The sequence below is a fragment of the Chrysoperla carnea genome, chromosome X (assembly GCF_905475395.1).
Source record: "Chrysoperla carnea chromosome X, inChrCarn1.1, whole genome shotgun sequence".
NCBI lineage: Eukaryota > Metazoa > Arthropoda > Insecta > Neuroptera > Chrysopidae > Chrysoperla > Chrysoperla carnea.
The window spans coordinates 28,581,874-28,593,432 of NC_058342.1; the positions used below are offsets into that span (position 1 = coordinate 28,581,874).

At 29.4% G+C, this 11,559-nt stretch overlaps 1 non-coding gene across 1 annotated transcript; it reads right to left on the reverse strand.

Moving 5' to 3' along the window:
• Positions 1-7,553: 7,553 nt before the first annotated feature.
• Positions 7,554-7,627, reverse strand: Trnat-agu. The gene has a single exon. It is a non-coding gene; the product is annotated as a tRNA-Thr (tRNA).
• Between the last annotated feature and the right edge of the window lie 3,932 nt (positions 7,628-11,559).

Below are 11,559 nucleotides of genomic sequence, written 5' to 3' on the forward strand. Positions count from 1 at the left end.
AAATAGTCGGGAAACCTCTCAGATTAAAAAGAGATCTCTTATTAATTTACTAGAAATACAATTTGATCATTGAAAATGAAATTTTGAATTCGGTAGAATTCAGAATATTACAATTTTAAATCAAATGAGTGGACTTTGACCCATGTTCGGAAATCTCGAAAGGGTGCACCTATCCCTACCTGCCCTCCTTGGCGATGCTCATGCATCTGGTTACTTAAGCCCCAATCAGCATTTGTATCATAAAAATATGATGCAAGCCGCAGATAAATTTTATAAATGAAGGCATATTTCTTTGGGGTCATATACTCACATGTGATATTAAATTTTTAATACCCTTAAGACCTTGAGTAAATACACGTAAATTTGTGTAATTTCTCTACAATAAGAATGAATGACATTCTTAAGAGTTTTATAGAAGTATACTCAAATTAAAGAAAAATTGAGATAACCAAAAATATTGTGACTTTGTGAATTTCGAAACGAAATCAGAGGAGGCACTAGTGCTTAATAGGGAATTATCGTTAGTCAAAAATAAATCATGAAATTTAAAAAAAGTTAAAATTTATGTAAAAATATACTTAAATATTCTGATTTCGAGTCATAAAAGCACATTTTTCTTTTATAATATTAAAATTAAAAATCGTAATTTTTAAACTGTATATCACGTGACCTAAAACGCGGGTAAGCCCTGATGTGATGCCATATCGGTATGAACCATAGATCACCAGTTAGTTCAGTGTAGACAGCTGGGTATAATATATCCATCGATAGTAAATATTTATTTTTATAATAATTAATTGTCTATGAATATATTTGTCAAACTTATTTGTGTTATTTCGTATATTGATACCAATATTACGTCATCAAATTGGATGCCTGCGTTTTTGACAGTTTAAAAGAGGTTTAAAATTTAATTTAAGTTTTTGGCAAGAAAGCGTCTGTATTTTTCCGAAATAAATTTTTGGTGGCTTTTTATTAGCAAAATCAGCATTTTGAAGTACTTTTTCAAAAATTGTGGAATACCCTATTTGTACTAGACGGTTTTCTTATTGTTGTCCTTGTACCAATGCGTATTCTTGTGTTTTAAGGTAGTATGAGCGCCAATTAAAATTTAGACTTGTAGTTGAAATTATTTGTACCTTGTTTTCATCTTTGTTATAACTTCATGAATGTAGACAAAAAATTAGAATAAAATTTTCTGAGTAAACAAAATTTTGAATTTTTGATATCTTGAAAATTACTCCAGATATCGAAAAATTGTATTTATGATTTCCGTCTTATATTGTCAAGTCACATAACATAGTTCAGCATCAAAATTGAAAAATAAATATTTTTTTTAAATTTGTGTCCCTACTACCGTGCTCATACATAAGGTATTAACTTGATTTGACTAGTTTTTTTTTTTTTTTTAATTTCCACTGACTAATTTTGGAGGAGTCTAGGAAAACTTAACATCCATCTACCGTTTTCCCATAAGACCAATGTTAAATATACCTACTTTTGAAGTCATTTATTTGTTTAAATAATTGGGCAACATCTTCTAACATTTTCAGTATTGATTTAGACTTAATCGAACTTCATATAAAAAACATCAACCTTTTTATAAAAAATCGCCCTGGCGCTCGTGTGTCCTTAAAAATGATTCAATTTTTGTTGATCATGTGCGTATGTGAATTTTTGCAAATTTAATAAGCTTTGGAATATACCACCTACAATTACCAGGCATTGAAAAACACTGACATTTTAAATTATTACCAAACGGTTATAGCATAAATCATAAATTTTACGATTACGATCTTTTTTGTCCAACAGAAAAGTTATTACAAACAGAAAAAAAATCATAAATTAGCACCTTCAATAACTTTTTTTCACCTCCATATATAAACTACAATACAATTTGAAACACGAACAAACAGCCAGTGCCATCAGTCCCCATAATACATACTATACAATTTACATCTAATTAGCGCCCTCACGGGTAAACAGTGATGTTTACGAAAAAATGTTTCAAACAAAAGTTGGATTTTTTTTATAAGCAATATTTTTCACATTTAAACTTTTCTTCTATCTCTAACGGTTTAAATGATGGGTCCTACGGACTCAAGACCCAATTGACCTTTGTTGCTGATTTACGAACTCAACTTCACTTTTTAGTACGCTGTAAAAATTTTACCTTGATATCTTTTTTCGTTTTTGAGTTATCGTGTTGACAGCCAGGCGGACAGATGGACAGAAGGACAGACAACCGAAAATGGATTAATTAGGTGATTTTATCAACACCTATACCAAAATTTTGTTCATAGCATCAATATTTTTAAGCGTTACAAACTTGGGACTAAACTTAGTATACCTTGCATATTACATATATGCATGGTATAATAATGCTCTTGAATAGAATAATTGATAAAACACATTTATATAGATGTTAAGTGAGTATTTAACACCATATGTGTGTATTTTTTATTTAAATATAAAATATTTAAAAATATTTAAATTTAAATATCGTATCGTATCGATAATATACGATTATTAGATAATTCCAAGAATTATTATATTTTAATTAAATAAATGATATATTTAGTATTTTGAATGCTATTATATTTGTGCATTATAATTTACATATAAAATGCATAATTTATTACAATATACAGAATGTTTATAGTAAAAGTATCCTTTAATATTTAACTTGTTTAATTTATGGGAGAATAGTCGTAATCTTACTTCTCTACTTTGTTTCGAATCCTGGTTTTTTTGTGACGCCCCATCTTTCTAGCTATCGAGATAAGTTGTATGGGTGGCATTTTTTGAAGGAAAATAAAACTTTAATAAATTAGCACTCTTTATTTATTAAACCATGTATACTTATATGAAATATACTAAGGTATATTAAGTTTTGTTCCAAGTTTGTAATGCTTAAAAATATTAATGCTACGAACAAAATTTTGGTATAGGTGTTCATAACTAATTAGTCCATTTTCGGTTGTCTATCCGTCTGTCCGTTGTCTGCCTCTCTGTGAACACGATAACTCAAAAACCATACGTCAACGGGGTCTTGGATAAGTAGGACCCATCATCTAAACCGTTAGAGATAGAAGGTAAGTTTAAATCAAAAAAATGTTCCTTATAAAAAAATAAACAACTTTTGTTTGAAAAACTTTTTCATAAACATTACTGTTAACCCTTGAGAGCGCAAATCAGATGCAAATTATACATATAGGAATATCAGTTCTGTGTGGCTATCTACTTACATGATGTACAATAAAACAAATGATTCCGTAATCTATACTGGCTATATTTGGTAGTTCAACAATTAACTCAGTCAATTGTTTGTTTTCACTTGTTTGTTAATAATTTTGATTTGTGTGACAAATGAAACATATAACTAGGATATTCTTTCGTCTATGCGAAATAATTTAATCTCGGCTAGAGCCTATTTAGTTTGCTCTAGAGACGGCAAATAAAGGATTTATTAGTATTTTTTTAATATCTTTTTTAGCTGTATAAGAAGTGACGACATGAGTTAAAACTTGGGTGTAAAGGAATGCAACAATGCCCCATGACCTTTATTTTGCAATAACTCTTGACCTAACTGGGATTTTTTAAATTCGAAATACGTCTGGTTCGTAATTAAATTGATTTAATCCAAAATTTTTCTAACGATTGATGCTACCACAATTGGACATTCCGCCCCCAAAATTTAGAAGGAATGTACGCCAAATACGAGGCGATTCGCTCACGGTTGTTGTGCTAATAGTGCAATGTTCTGTTTGAAACAACTATTACTTACGGATCATAAAATAAGAATTTAAAAATACAGTAAAACCACGATAAAAGTTTAATTTAAGGTTGAAAAACTTATATCAATTACTATAAATTCAAAACTCAATTCTCAAATTATTCATAAACGTATTTTAAACAAGTGGAAAAAGATAAACATAATTAATAATCTGTAGAATTTTTAACGTTATTGAGGGTTTACTGTATCATGGTACCAAAACGTACCAAAATATTTAATCACGAATATGAGAATAAAAATCTTATTAGCAAAAGTCTAGACAAAATCGGAATAGAACCATATATCAAAATCCTGTCTGGTATATTTAATAATAAAAATTCATGAACAACAGAGCACCATCACTAAGGTCATATTTCTCCCTCTTTAAATCTTATATATGTCTATCAATTTCATCCTTCATTTTTAAGCTTATTATGCCTAAGCTTGACGAATAATATACTCACGGTCTAAAAATATACCACTTAGGAAAACGGCCACGGATTATGGTAACTTCGGAAGTGGAATTCCGCACGAATTTAATAAGTCTTACTATTATATCCCTATAGTTTCCGAAATTTTGATCATTTTAAACAGGAGATAATTATGCCTAAATTCCCAATTTTTATCAATTTACATCAAAATTAATATCTTGAAAACAAAAATTAAGGTACCATCCATAAATTATACGATTTTACGATTTGTAACACTCTCCCCGATACTGTGCATAAGTCATTATTTTCGGAGCAAATATGACTAATAAATAAAATAAGGGGATATACACAAAATTCTTACTTTAGGGAAGTAATAAATTTTGTGAATTTTTTTGTTTCTTCTATTTCAACTTCTAAAATTGCATGCAATTTTCACGCATTGATTGCATAATTTTTGTTCAAATTTTACATACCTGAATCACGCATAGGTCTTTTGCACGAATATATTCTTCCACCTTCGATTTTGATTCATCAAAAAAACGTTATTATACGTTGGTTATTTTACGTTATAGTTAAAATTGTATAATGCAATCATAGATAATCGTTATATTAGATAATCTATAACATGCAAATCTCACTAATGTATACATTGTAACCATAGATAGCTGACTGAAATTGTTGTGATTAAAACTGATGCAGAACGTCTAAATTCCAAGATATGAAAAACACGAGAGAAGTCGTGGGACGCACGGTTGAAACTATGTTCCAATCGTCTCTTTGTATATTATAAATGTAGCGCTTACTTTTTTACTCAGATTTGCTTTGATTTTCGTTGCTGGTTTGAATGATTGATTATGCACATGTTCAATTTTGTAAGATCATTTTGTGCTTTTTCCTTTTGTCTATTTTTTAAAATATTCAGTGTGACTTGTAGTCGATTTGATATAAAAAAACACAATTCCAAAAAAATGAAAAATATGCAACAAGATAAAAATTATTTAAAAATACAAATAACTGTATGATTAATTAATTATAAAAATTTGTTTTGTGGTACGCTACCATGCAGGTTTATTGTAATTAGTTTCTTGTAATTTTTTTTTTTTTCTCACGATACTGTTTACGTTTCTGAGCATTGGTAATTTTAAGTTTAATTTGTTTTTTTTCATTTTTTCTCTCGCTTAATTTAAGAAGTCAAACACTTGTTTTATTGTTTAGCATTTCCACATTTTAGGATTAAAATGGTTTATTTCTAATGCACGCCGACGGAACTATGGCGTTCTCTATGTGAGCAACTTGATTATTTTTATCTTTTAAAAACGTATGAATCGATACTTCTTCGTATAAATTTTTTAGTTAACCAACAACAATTCCTTCCCTCTGTGTTTGACATACAAAAGTCTGAAAAGTTCTTTTTTACCTGTTTCGAGATCGAAGCATGGAATAAACAAGGAAAATAAAAGATGCATATTAAAGCGTAAGGCGCCAATCGCGCTGGCATAAGGATGTACCTACTAGTCATGCTTGTTAAATGCTTACACCACTTTTTGACTTGGACTTTGTGACAAACAAAACGGCAAGACACGGTATTCTTCACGGACAGCTGCTGTACTACATGGCCAGTTCAGTTTCAATTTTGTCAATTAATAAATTTAGGAATATATTAAATGTTAGTTGTTTCCTGTCGAATCTGAATGTTGAATTAAACAAACGGTATAAATATTTAATTTACATTAGCGAGTGCATTCAAATAAAGTTTATGGACCTCCTGGAAGATAATATTAAAATATATAAGTATAATATATGGATATACATATTGTACAGTGTGTTTCATGAGCAGTGAGGCTTTATCTACAAGGAAAGCTGAAGGTTGAAAGCTGGCGTGAAAGTTTGTTTGAAACGCAAATTTTTAAGAATTGACATGAAAAATGCTTTGAAATTGATCTCTAATTTAAATCTCTAATCTTCAAAACCAATTGCTTAGTTTTCCATTTCAATTTTTTTACTTTTTCTGTTTCTGAGCCACTTTTTGTCTTATCTTACGCTTGCTTTTATTTCCACGTAACGATTTTGGAATTGTAAGTTGCAAACTGCTTACTCCTTCTTTTGACTTTTGCCTTAAGCCATCTTTATCTCTATCCATATCCTTGTGGAGCAAAAAAATTTAATGAAACTAATTAATTTCTTTAATGAATCAGGAATATTTAATTATATTAATAGAAACATTAACATTAAATACTAATAAAAACAGCACAAATCTTCGTCTTCAATATAAAAACTTACTTAATTGTACTAACAAACACAGTAAACGTTAATTGAATGACACGGTAATTCTAGAGTAACAACGATAATAACATATATCTGTAAGAGCAGGTAGATTGGAGCTTACAAAACACCTTGCCTGTTTGAAGGTGAGGTTGAAGTAACTCAAGTGACTTGTTTGAGATGGAATGGATATCTAATAAACTACTTTCAATGCAAAACAGACCTGAGTTGAGTTTTGTGACTTTTGTCCAGAAATTTGATATAAATACTCCACTGTGCATCGTTTCCGATAAATAAATCGATACTGGGCCATCTTATACATAGCAAATTATTATTAATCAAATAAAATATAAGAACTAATTTCATATTCAATATATGTTAATTTTTCAGAAGTAAATGCACTTTTAAAAATGCATTGAACTGAACGATTCAGTTCAAAGTTCATCAATCCATCATGTCAATCCAGTAATATGTGTGTTTAGAGTTCATCATCCATTTACTTAATATTTTATCTGATCTGCACCGTATCACATTGACATATGTCTGAAGATAATTTCAGGTCAATTAGAAGGTAGACAATCTTGTTTTTGTTTTTAATAATTCACATCTCCTAATTTATTATTGCCGAACACAATTAATTTGTTTATTTTTCTTTTTTAATTCGATTTGATAACTATTTATATTTGTCACTTCCCTAATTTAATCATGTAGTGGGAAAAGGAAATCTGAGTGTATTTTTATAAATACACTCAAAATTGGTCTTAGCGACATCATTTAAAATGACGGATTGATTATTACGACGAATTTGTAGCGTTTAAACTGAATCAGAATATAAAATACATAATTACAGTGAAACTTGGTTAAGTGGGGCCTGGATAAGTCAGAAACCTTCATAACTGGAATTCATGCTGAAGTCTTAACCACCAAAAATTTATTTCTGAAAAATACACACAATTTCTTTCTTCTTTTTATACAAATTACTTAATCAATTATTTCCCGCAATTTATGATTGTTCGCGAATCCATAATTGTTTCATGCTTTTTCGCAATGGTGTTGATATAAATATAAAAATATATCAGTGTCTAAGGCCCCGGCGAGATTCGAACTCACGATCTCCTGTTTACTAGACAGGCGCTTTAACCAACTAAGCCACGGCGCCGATATAAGTCACCATAATTGTTTAAAACCTCTTAACATTTCTTTGAACAAATAGAAAGACACGAAAAAATTACACAGAAGCCGGGACTCGAGCCCGGATCATCTAGATATCCGATCTATGTGATTGACACAAATTATATGTAACCATTTCGTGTCTTTATTCTATTTGTATGTTTGTGTATACAAAACACACAAATGTTTCGTACTATTATACAAGTCATAGAAATTACATATTTGTATTATGAAACTAAAATTCTTACATTTATTTCAAATTTTTTGTGTACTAAGTCAAAGTCCCTCATACTTTCAATAACTTTTGTTATCTTAACACATTATACCACTTAAGATATGAGAGTGACACAGTACACTTCAATCGAAAACGCACATTACGGATCCCCAGATCTCAGGAGTTTTTAATAAAAATCTTTTAATGTTTTTTCGTAGTGGCATTTAACGAACTAAGCCGATATTTATTGATTCAGTGCAGTTTTTGTAAATTGAATATTTATGATTCAAATTACTAATTTATCAAATTTATAAAATTTAAATAAAACGTTTTAAAATAAATCATATTTTTTGAGAAAATATCAATATTTTAATACTTTTATTTGGGGCTAAATATATTTAAATTTATACACCATAAGCTGAAATTAATAAACATAATATCTGCATTTTAAATTTATATTCGTTGAATAGGTTAAAAAACTTTGATTTAAAAAAAAAAAAAAAAAAAAAAAAAAAACTGCACTTTATATCGAGGGCCTTATGCCAGAAGGGACACACAAACACAATTTTTTAATACAGTCGATGAAGTTTTATAACTTATATTTTCATTTTTGCAAAATAAAGTCATTGTCATGAAAAAATTTTATCATTCTGCATGAAAACATTTTATTTCGTTCCAAAAGGTACTATATATGCCATTATTTCATAAAAGTCATACGACCCAAGATTAACAGTCTCTATCTCAGTAAATATTTTAGCTACACCCATAAAAATTGAACACAATGTAACTCCGACAAAAACAACTGCAAAATATCTCAAAATCAACAAATTAGCCGATACAGCCTTCTGGCATGAGGCCCTCTTATAGGTATTATTATAGAAAATCTACACTTTTGAATTAAAAATCAATTGTTTGACATTTAAAGTGAAAAAGGAAATTGGTTATTATGTCTATTATAACAAAAATCGGTTAAAAATGAATTTAGTTCAGTACGCTAAGTATCATATAAGAACGCACCCCAATTTTATAAATGTTATACATAACACTTTAATTACAAATGCAAAATAGGTTCTGATCAAGTTTAATTTTAATATTTAAAAGATATTGGTTGCTTTTAGCTAAGGAATTCTGTAAATTTTTTGACATTTGTAAGTTACAGACTTCAAATTTGTTTCCTTTTTATTATTCACTTCGTAATCATCTAATCCGGTCGATCAAACTTAGTTTAAAAGGCAATTTTGACCCAAAAAATTCAAAAATCGAGTTCATTTCACGATTGGGCAGGTAGATTTTGAAAAAAACGAGTCCTGGGGTCGATTTTTCTTGATATCTCAAAAACTACCCGCCCAATCGTTAAATGAACCCGATTTTTGAATTTTTTGGGTCATTTATACCTTATAAACTGTGTTTCATCAAAATCCGAAACATAATTTTTTTTTTTCGATTTTTTACCATTTTTTGAAGGGAAAAAAATTTTACCCCTTGGAAAAAAATCGAAAAAATCAAAAATTTTTTTCTGTTTCAGAATTCGATCAAACTTAGTTTATAAGGTAATTTTGACCCAAAAAATTCAAAAATCGAGTTTATTTGACGATTAGGCTAGTAGATTTTGAAAAAAACGAGTAAAGGGATCGATTTTTGGCGATATCTCAAAAATTATCCGTCCAATCGTTAAATGTACCCGATTTTTGAATTTCTTGGGTCAATTATACCTTAGAAACTTTGTTTCATGAAATTCCGAAACAACAAAATTTTATGGATTTTTTTGCAATTTTTTGAAGGGGTACCCCTTGGAAAAAAACCGAAAAAAATCAAAAAATTTTTTCTTTTTCAGAATTCGATAAAACTTAGTTTATAAGGTAATTTTGACCCAAAAAATTCAAAAATCGAGTTTATTTGACGATTAGGTTAGTAGATTTTGAAAAAAACGAGTAAAGGGATCGATTTTTGGCGATATCTCAAAAATTATCCGTCCAATCGTTAAATGTACCCAATTTTTGAATTTCTTGGGTCGGTTATACCTTAGAAACTTTGTTTCATGAAATTCCGAAACAACAAAAGTTTTTGGATTTTTTGCAATTTTTTGAAGGGGTACCCCTTGGAAAAAATCGAAAAAAATCAAAAAAATTTTTCTGTTTCAGAATTCGATGAAACTTAGTTTATAAGGTAACTTTGTCCCAAAAAATTCAAAAATCGGGTTTATTTGACGATTGGACGAACATTGTGGAGTCGGTTACTTCGTTCTTATCCAAGCGCCGACAATGTGATCAATTCTGCACTTCCATTAATTATAAATTGTTCACACTGCCGCTGCCTGGATACGAACCCGCAACCTATTTCTAAATGGACAAATAGACAGAGACAAACGCCTTAGACCGCTCGCCATTTAGGCTCTAAAAAATTTTAAAAGCAGGTCAATTATAAAATTACAACATCAACAGTCAAAGCCAATGTTGATTTTATTAAGGTAGGGTATAAAAAAATATATTATTCAGAAACGGATTCCTAAATTATTTATAAAAAAGAAGATAAATAATTGTATACCTTGTATATATTTTAAGGACCGGAAGGAAACACTATGTTTATAGGGTTATTGTACCACTACAGCACAATTAATGTAGATTTACGTAGAAATATAACATTAATATTTCAAGAAAAAATTGCACATATTTTGTCACATACGTGGGAAAAGATCATTTAAAAAATTTACTATGAACGCCACACAACTTCCATATACAAATAAAACGTGTATGCAGAGCAGCAATTAGGGCGTGGCAGTGAAATCACACGCCACAGGCGCAACAGAATTTAATGCGTAAAAGAAAATCATATAAAAGGCGAAAATATTTTTCATGTCTAAGCTCATTATTATACAATATTACAAATAATTTGTAGAAAAATAATATAGAGAATTCTTCGAATATGTATATATTTTAGGCACACTAGAGGCCAACCGCGTCGATCGATTTTGATGATTCTTACTTAATCGATTTGTCTTAACCGTACTACTGAAGATATGGCAGTAATTAAAATTCAATAAGACGACCGCCAGACGCCATATTGTAAAAAAGAAAGTATATGTATTCCTATGTGGCACACTAGAGACCAAAAGCTTCGTCTGAATTTGATTATAATGACGTCAATACATTTGTCTTAACCTTGCGAGTGCTACTGAAGATATGGCAGTAATGAAAATTTAATTTGGCGACCACCAGACACCATATTGTGAAAAAGAGTTTTATTATTGTTAAGTTTCATTCAAATCCATTCATTAGTTTTTGCGTGAAAGCGTACCAAAAACACAAACAAACAAACAAACAAACATCCTTACTTTCACAATTATAATATATGGGGATATTTGAAAAAAAGATTATTATGAATTATCGAAAAATTAACAATATCACAAATTCAAAAAATAAAATAATTAATGTCCATCCTTAGATAATATGGAGGCTATCCTGTATATGGAGGTTTAAAAAAAGTTTAATAAATAATGTTCATAAATATTATGAAGCTGATGATTATTGTGCATAAGCCGCCGATTTTACTTAGATTTGCGTTCATAAAACGAATGCACTCTGCATCATCTTATGCAACTCGATCCTACTAAATATAAAGAGTATTAAGTACTCTTGTGACTACTGTTTAACCGGATCACATGTCAACTCGTATTTGATTTATTATTGAAATGAAGAGATTTATATCAA